Genomic DNA, 8,431 nt, shown 5'->3' with positions numbered 1-8,431 from the left:
AATTTTTTATATTCCTCTGGTGCCAGATATCCAGTCTTCTTGTTGCTGGGCTCTCCCCCGGATTGTCGTTGGTCGAATGGCCTGTTGCTAGGAGCGTTAGCTGGAGGACCTCGTGCCGGTGGCCGTTGATCCGCTCTCCTTGGTTGGTTCTGCTGGTTTGGCGGGGGCCTCGGGGTTGCCACCTTCTGTTGAGTACGTTGACTCCCCTCGACCCGCCTCTCTTCTTCGAACTTCCTCTTACGGTCCCATTTCTTCACCGTTTCCATTATCTGGTCCGGTGTACTATTCACCGCATCCAAGGTAACAAAATCCAGCTCACCTTTCAGGCCCTTCACCAACCTCCTAAGCACCTTAACACTCCGGCTTGCAGGCACCGTTCGGCTCAAAATGTACCACACCTGGGTCAGAGTCTGCCCCTGATCCAACTGTCCTCGTGCCTTCTCTATTTGCGCATCTTCATCGTCGCCATCCTCTAGCACCAGTCTTTTGTAATGCTCCTCTGCGGTTTCATCCTGATCCATAGGCTGTCCCGTTACATGGGACAGCCAGGTCAGCCGTGCCTGGTTGTCATTAGTGCTCGATTTCACCATCGGCCAGTTCTTCCTCAGGTAATCCTGCAGGTTCTGAGTGGAAGCTTTATCTTGCACTAGTATTTTTATCTTTTTAAATTCCTCAAAGCTGGAACTCCCCCCTGTTGTTGCCGATGTCCCAGCTCGGCTGACGCTCACCGCTACGTCCTGGGTGGGCCGACGCCTTTGTAACTCAGCACCGACTCGGGCCGAGGCTCCCAGTTCCTCATCGTCACTGGATGATATCTCCTGCAAGCGGCGGTTTTCGGTCTCTTTCGCATACTTGAGGGCTGTTTTCTTCAGTCGTCTCAGCATAACATCATGTGTAATGGCCAGGAACGCGGTTTTGAAGTTAGCGGTCAGATTCTCACAGCTCCTTAGTGTGGGGAAGGTGGGGGCCATCAGAAAGTTGGCCCATTCCTTCACCTGAGCTTTTACTGGCAGCACCACTTCTTCCTCCAACCGCTCTTCCCATTCCTCTGGGACTCCATGGTCCTGCTGGCCAGCTTCAGGCATATATGTTTTCCGCCCATCCCGCGTTTCTATATATCCAAAGGAAATATCACGCGCCAGCCTTTCCGAGGTACTGTAGATGGTGTATACTGGGGTCTTTTTCTTCGTTCCTTTTCTCTGGCCAACTCGCAGTTCCCTGGCCCCCGTGATGTCTTCCTGCCTTACAGACGCCAGGGTGTCCGCTTCTTCCTCCTCCTCTGGCTCTTCGTCGCCGCTGCTGCTGCTGATTTCCTGATGGCTGCGGCTACGATTAGGCGGAGGTGAAGACTCTCGTATCGCGCTGTGCCTTGGAGCAGTCACGTTCCCTGGGGTCGGTGTGTTAAATGCTCCCGCGTCTAGTTGCTCCTGGTAGGTTACAGCTGCTACGCCAGGCGTCCTCTCGGTCTGCATACCCTGGTAATCCCTCATTGGCTCCAGCCTGATCCGACTAGGGGCTCCTCCAGACCCAGGGGTCCCAGCCCCTAGCTCTCGTCTGGGTGGACTTCTGGTCGGTGATAGCTGACGTGGAGGAGCCGTTGGTTCCCCCTCGGCATCCCTGCCCGGGGTGGAGGTGCTCCTGAGTCGCGAAGTTCTCAGCGGTTCTCCCGGCGACTCCCCTCTCACACGTGCCCAGGACTTCTCGTCCTCCGGCCGATTTAAGGTCCTGGTCAGCCTCTCCCTTCTTTCTCTCTGCTGCTTCAAGGAGGTGACGAGGACCATTTCCCCTATGCCGGACCAAGCCGACGCTTCCGTCGCATGTATGCGGCCAGCTTTCACCATGGCTTTCTCAGCCACCAACCATGGCAAGTTTCCCGATCTTATTCCATCAACACACATCGTTACTCGGGTGTATCCAGCGTTACTGGCTGCCCGCAGCCCCATCTCTAGGGCTTCAACCAGCTCCTTCTCGTACTCCTCGGGGGGGATCACTTCCTCATATGCCCTCACGGGAATATGGATTATGGCAAAATAGCGCGATTCACCCCCGCTGACAGTCAGGACCGGGCCACTATCCTCTTCACCCTTTAGTTCTTTAATCCTGCCCTTCAGTTCCCTAACGAACCCTTCACCGGCATTCCTGCGCAGCTCTTTCTTGAACTTACTATTCCAAGGGTTATACCGGGGGTCTGTTAGCACGATTAGTCCGTGTCCCGCAAAATCCCATGGTTCCCCATGGTGTTGGTACATTATCGTCTGAGTTTGGCCCTTCCATCTCAGAGCCCCGGCAGGTACAGGATCCAAGAGAGGGAGCCAGTCTCCTTTGTTCTCCTCATCCGTTAGCTCCCTCGAGGGTTTCTCCCGGGAAGGCCAACTCTGTCTCCGATCCTGCAGATAAGTTCGCACCACCTGTGGGGTCACCGAGACGTGCTCGAGCTTCGCAGGCAGGGCCGCTAATCCAAACGTGGTTCCCTTCTGGTCCCATTCCAGAGAGGAATCCGGCTCCGGGTGCTCTGGCTCAGAGTCATGGCTAGAGTCGGCATCGCTTTCCTTCTGGCTCCCTTCTATACTCTCTGGGGGATCTCTCAGGAATCGGTCTGCTACGGCGCCGAACCTCTGCAGTATGACCCGATAAGATTCATGCTCCTTGTATTGCTTAGCCGCTACAGTCCTTGCCCCTATCGTTACTGCACCTACCCCAGTCACTTTCCCTAGCATCTTGATGATCGGGTCGTATCTCTCATGGGGCTTATCCACGCTGTCACGGGCTGGGGCTCTTCTTCCAGCTTTTTCCCTGGCCATATTACTCCCACAGCCCAGTGCAGCCATGCTTTTATTGTATCCTTTGTTGCTCCCGCTCCAGGGGACGGCACCACATGCACCCCTATCCGTGCAAGCACGTTGGGGGTTCGGAATGTTCCTCCTTCTTTGCAGACTCGATCCACCTCCTTCCCCACGTCCTCATCCGAGGTGTCAGGAGAAAAGGGGACCGCAAGGCACCTCGCCGACACGTGTTGCTTGACCGTGGGGTCCCAGGTATCCCATCCCCTTCCCCAGGGAATGACCTGGATCACCGTCCCGGTCTGCGCCTTGTCACCATATTCCTTTCTTCGGACCGTGGTCTCCGGGGCCTCTCCTGAGGCCTCGTTCCCCTCATTCTCACTCGGCGGGGACACTGGAGGCGACTCCGGGCTGAGCTTTTCCACTGGGATTTCTGCTCCCCCCTCGGCCATTTCCGAACCTGGCTGGCGTTCTTCTTAACTTTGTCTTTGTCTTTGTCGTCTCGAGCCGCCTTTCTCCAAAGCCTCTCGTAGCGCGTCGAGTCAGGGATGGAGTCAGGCGGTGATGCCTCCCTGCAGAGTCGTCTGGATCCCCGTCGGTTGGGGTCTCCCCAGCGATGTCTGCTGCAACTTTTCCTGTCTGCGTCTCGCCGCTCAGGACAGGTTGAGAGCGTTGGTTCTCTCGCTACCTCGGCTCCAAACAGCTCACGTAGTCTCTGATGCTCCGCGCTGCTCTTCTCTTTACCTCGGGTCGTCTCACACGAACGGTAACCGCTCCGGGCTACCAGGGTTCTTTTTCTTTAGGCGTGGCTAAAGTCGCTCGCTCTGCCACGCCCCACGTTGGGCGCCACGTGTTAGATCCCGGAACAGGTATAACAGCTTCTCCGTTTACTATAGGGTTATGGCTTCACGTCTGCGGAGTATTACTCCAACCAAATTCAATGATAGCACTACTCAAGCTGTAGGCAGGGTAACTCGCCTGGCTTCTAACCACCCTTAGTCCTGACGTCTGCCCCGCTTCCTCAAGTCCCCCGGAACCGCCAGTCAGGGAGGCGTCCTGCAGCTGGGTCCGAAGTTGAGTCCCGTCAGTTGTGGTGGCTTACCCCTAATGGATCTGTGCACTTGGTACGTGCCAGGTCATAATTTAAAGGCTAGGCTGGAAGCCCTAGGGACATAGAAATAGTTTTAAGTGGAAACGACTAGTGTGACCAATAAGAGCAAGGTGTCGGAGCTACCATTAAGATTGCCTATAGTTTTACTGTCTTGAGTACCAGCAAAAAGGGAGAAATAATCGTCAGCAAAGATTTTTGACCTTTAGAGCCAAATTTTATTTGCAGGTTCAGCAATAGCGGTTTGCAACAGCTCAATTAATTCGATCAAGAATCCGACATTGGTTAACATAAGATATGAATACAATTTAAACCTAAATCATGTAATACCTAATCAGAAATGAACTCTCTTAAGATTCTGTTCTAAAAATCACTTAATCAATAAAAGAATTACTCATGATCCACGCAGGGGTAATAGGGGTAATATAAAAATGTCCAAAACTGTCCAAAAATCCTTTTTATAGTAGGACAGGCGTTGAGTGAGCCGCACGGCCGATGCAACCACACCCAACCCTAGTTCCTCTTACTGCCGCGGAGGGAGTTGGTAAAATAGGGAAGTCCTGATGAACGATGATTCTGTCCTTTGGTAAATCCCTTAAATCCTTCTCAAATGTATTCCAATTCGGTCTCTTCGACTCCGTACAAAGTCCAAGAAGTAGTAGAAATCCAAAGTGTGAAAGATAATCCAACTTTATCTGCTAGGCAGGGGGAATCCAGACCAAACTCTTAAAAGCCAAAATAATACTGCGAGGGAGTTGGCTCAGTCCGCATGCAGCACGGTCTGTGTCCGAGGTGAAGTTCCCGTAGAATATTTCTGAGTTACATCTTTTATACTCTCTAAATCGAGACACATCCTATTTTCCACACATCACTATGACTAACCATTCCCCCCCTTACTACTTCTATCCAATAAGGGTGTTACCCCCCTGACTCATTAATTAATATTAGGACATTAGTTCTTTTTCTGTACTTTTCCACTAACCATGCGCTTGGACATGTCCTGACTTGCTCTTAGGCCACAAGGTTTCAGTTCCCCTTTTTATCCCCACTGCTGGCCCTCTACATCCTGTTTATCTTATTCTGCTCATGATTTCACAACACTTAGTTACACTGATTCAATTATTATTCATTTTACATCCTGTGTATATTAATTACTTTACTGAAAATCAACATGCTTACTCAAAATCCTTTTCAAATCATTGCATTATCTCTACTCATGCTGTTAACTCAAGTTCCGATCATACATTTGGTACCATGTTCTTAAGCTGTTGGTTGGCTGAGATCTCAACTCACTTGACACATTTCACATCATCAGAAACAGATTATTGTGGCAGAGGTGGAGGCCAGAAAAAGGACACTCTTCCGTAGTGTGTCCACGCACTAGAACATCATCATCATCGACACTTTATTTCAGACACAGGGGCGGTCCATAGAATAATAAAAGAAAGAAGAAAAAAAATACTAATAATAAACAAAAACAGAAAGAAAAAGGACAGAGAGACAGACACACATTCAATCTGAAATATTTACATATAGGCTAAAACGCCAGTGCTTCCAAAGCCTTGAGGTGAGCCTGACCGTACTCATGGCAGGATTTGCCAGCACAGAAATGATGCTATTTGGTGACTGAGAAATTCTACACATGAAGCTGAACATGAGGTTCCTAAGTACAGCAAGACATGTGGACACACCAACATTCACAAACATTTGACTAGCACTGCTCCGTCTTGGCACATTAAGCAGCTTCCTCGGTCCATCATTATATGCCACCTGCTACTTTTGTAGTGCCGCCACAAGTGGGCAGTATACACTGGGGTGCAGAAAGTTACAGAAACATGTTTTGACGGTCCCTGAAGATGCGCTCTCTCCTGAATGCACGGGCAGCCGTATCTTCCAGCGAGGCTAGATCTGCCATCTCTCCTCTTCGCTGGAGGTAAACTGGACTCCTGTATATATCTTCCATGCCAATTAATCAATGAAATCAACTACACATGCGCACAGTCACAGCACTACAAATCTTTCACAATCACCTATGAGCCCATTGTGTCCAAATTTCATGAGTCTATTGATGCCTCCTGAGAACTTCATGAGCGATGACTGTGTTATTATGTACACAACAAAAGAACCGAGTGTTTCAACGGAGACTTGAACAACTGTAGCCATGGTTACACACCCAAACTGAATGTCATAGAAACACAGAGCATCTTACTCCATCTCAGTGTCTTCAACGTTTTTCATTCCAAGGACCCCAAACTGATGGAGAGATTAAGTGGGACCCCCACCTACTATATGTGTTCTATATTAAACTCGGCTTAGTGCTGTTTATAAATCTACTTATTATCATATTGCATTCAGTATTAAGCTATTCAAATAATACACAGGTTCATTTTTTTCATTTCAAACATCTACAACAGTAGGGTGTCTGTGTGACTCCCATCAACATATCTAACGTAAACATACGTATAAATATCATGCCCTGTTAGCTTCTCTTCTGCTAATATTGCAGCGTGCGTCTGGGATTTCACATGGGGACTGAATAGACGTCTTCTGCCTCCATTTATCCCTTTACTGAAACATGTTGGATTCATGTTAATGTTAATTTAAAGAAAATTGTGTGGAACAATAAAATGAAAGAATATGTATCCATATAAAACATGTCTAAGCAATCAAAGATTGTGAGACTGAAGGTACAGCCCCCTGTTGAAGACCTGTGTCCTAGGAGCATCTCGTCTACCCCACCTCTCTGCCACAGGCAGCACACATGTGGCTCTCCCCCTGCTTTTTATTGTTTAATCACTACACACCTGTTCAGAAGCAGGAGGAGGGAAAGGATAAACACCACAAAACAAACAAACTCACTCACTGCAACCCTTCCTCTGTTCACGAGTCCACTCACTTATATAAACACAGGGTAAAGGGTGGTGTCACTGGTGGTCTGGGTAGGATGGGGTAGTAGGAGACATACGGAGCGTTGGCCAGAGTGGGTGACGTGGACTGCTCCCCAGTGGAGTCGTGGGGACGCGAGTCACCCTATAAATTTACCCAGTTCAAATATTCATATACTGACCTTTCTTGTACTCTCGTCCTCCGTCCTCAGTCTTCTCTTTACTGCTATCACTATTATTACTACTTATTATTGTTATTGATTGTCATTATAACTATCATTATAGGTATTATTACTATCATTATAATACTATGTTCCTATTATATTATTAATATCATCACTATAATTATCATTGCATGAATGTCATTGTTCTTACCATGTACACACCCATACAACACACACACAGAATCACACACACAACAGTTGTTTGTAACTTTTCCACTGTGTGTTATGTATGTTATCACTGTATATTTTGTCTTACTGCACATTAAATAAAAGATCTTTCTGTACATTCATTAACTCATTTTACACTGTCAAACTTCCATCATGTTACAATATATGTCTGTTTATAGCTACTGTTGTGTGTGGTACATAACATTCATCCAAAATAAAGTCAGAAATAAACTGAATACAATGAATAATGATCATTTTATGTAATATGAATGAGATTTGAAATAAAAACTATTAATACTGACCATCATGAAGAATGATGTACCTTAAATACATACTCCTTTATAAATACATACTCTAGTATTCCAAACACACAGAGAGTTAAACTTACATACAGTTGATTCTTCTCTCCTTGCTTCAGTGTGATGTCCTGTTGAAGACTGGGCTGAAGTAAATGTGTCTTTCTGTCTGATACAGAGGTCTCTTGTAGCCCTCTCAGTGTCTGTATTTGAATATGAAGATGAAAATAAACAAGGAAAACATGAGCTAATTTACCTAGAGCAGTGTCAGTCTAAGGTCAGGGTGGTGAATGAGGAAATAACTCAATATCTGAACTATATATTCCTGGTTGATAATTTACATTTTGTTTTTTAAATAATCCTAAATATGATATTTCTAACAACATGTTATCTTGTTAAAACATGTCATTATTTAAGTTCAGCTCCTTCACATTCATAATCTATCTATCTATCTATCTATCTATCTATCTATCTATCTATCTATCTATCTATCTATCTATCTATCTATCTATCTATCTATCTATCTATCTATCTATCTATCTATCTATCTATCTATCTATCTATCTATCTATCTGTCTGTCTATCTATCTAGGCTCTGACTGGACCAAACATGATTTAACTGCATCACTATTTTTGTCCAATACATTTTTTTGTCTTTAACCAGATTGCAGATGTAGCATGTCACTTTTGGGAAGCGGAGTTTGACTGGGAGGTTATTCCGTTGCGTTACATTAATATTGAGACTCTGCAGTCAGGTTCTCTCATGTTACCATTCATCTGTTAGCTCCATAATTCAGAATATTTTCCACTGGTAAATAGTAAATGTTAAATTGCGAATGGTCTTTCTTTTCTACCTACTGGTACTCAAAGCAGTCAGGGACACATGATGTTATTAATAACGAAAATAATAATAAGTAAAAAACTTAATAATAACTCTACATCTACCCATTCGCTTTCACACATTCACACA

This window comes from Mugil cephalus, chromosome 1 (assembly GCF_022458985.1).
Source record: "Mugil cephalus isolate CIBA_MC_2020 chromosome 1, CIBA_Mcephalus_1.1, whole genome shotgun sequence".
NCBI classification, from domain to species: domain Eukaryota; kingdom Metazoa; phylum Chordata; class Actinopteri; order Mugiliformes; family Mugilidae; genus Mugil; species Mugil cephalus.
Note: the sequence above shows the minus strand (reverse complement) of the source record.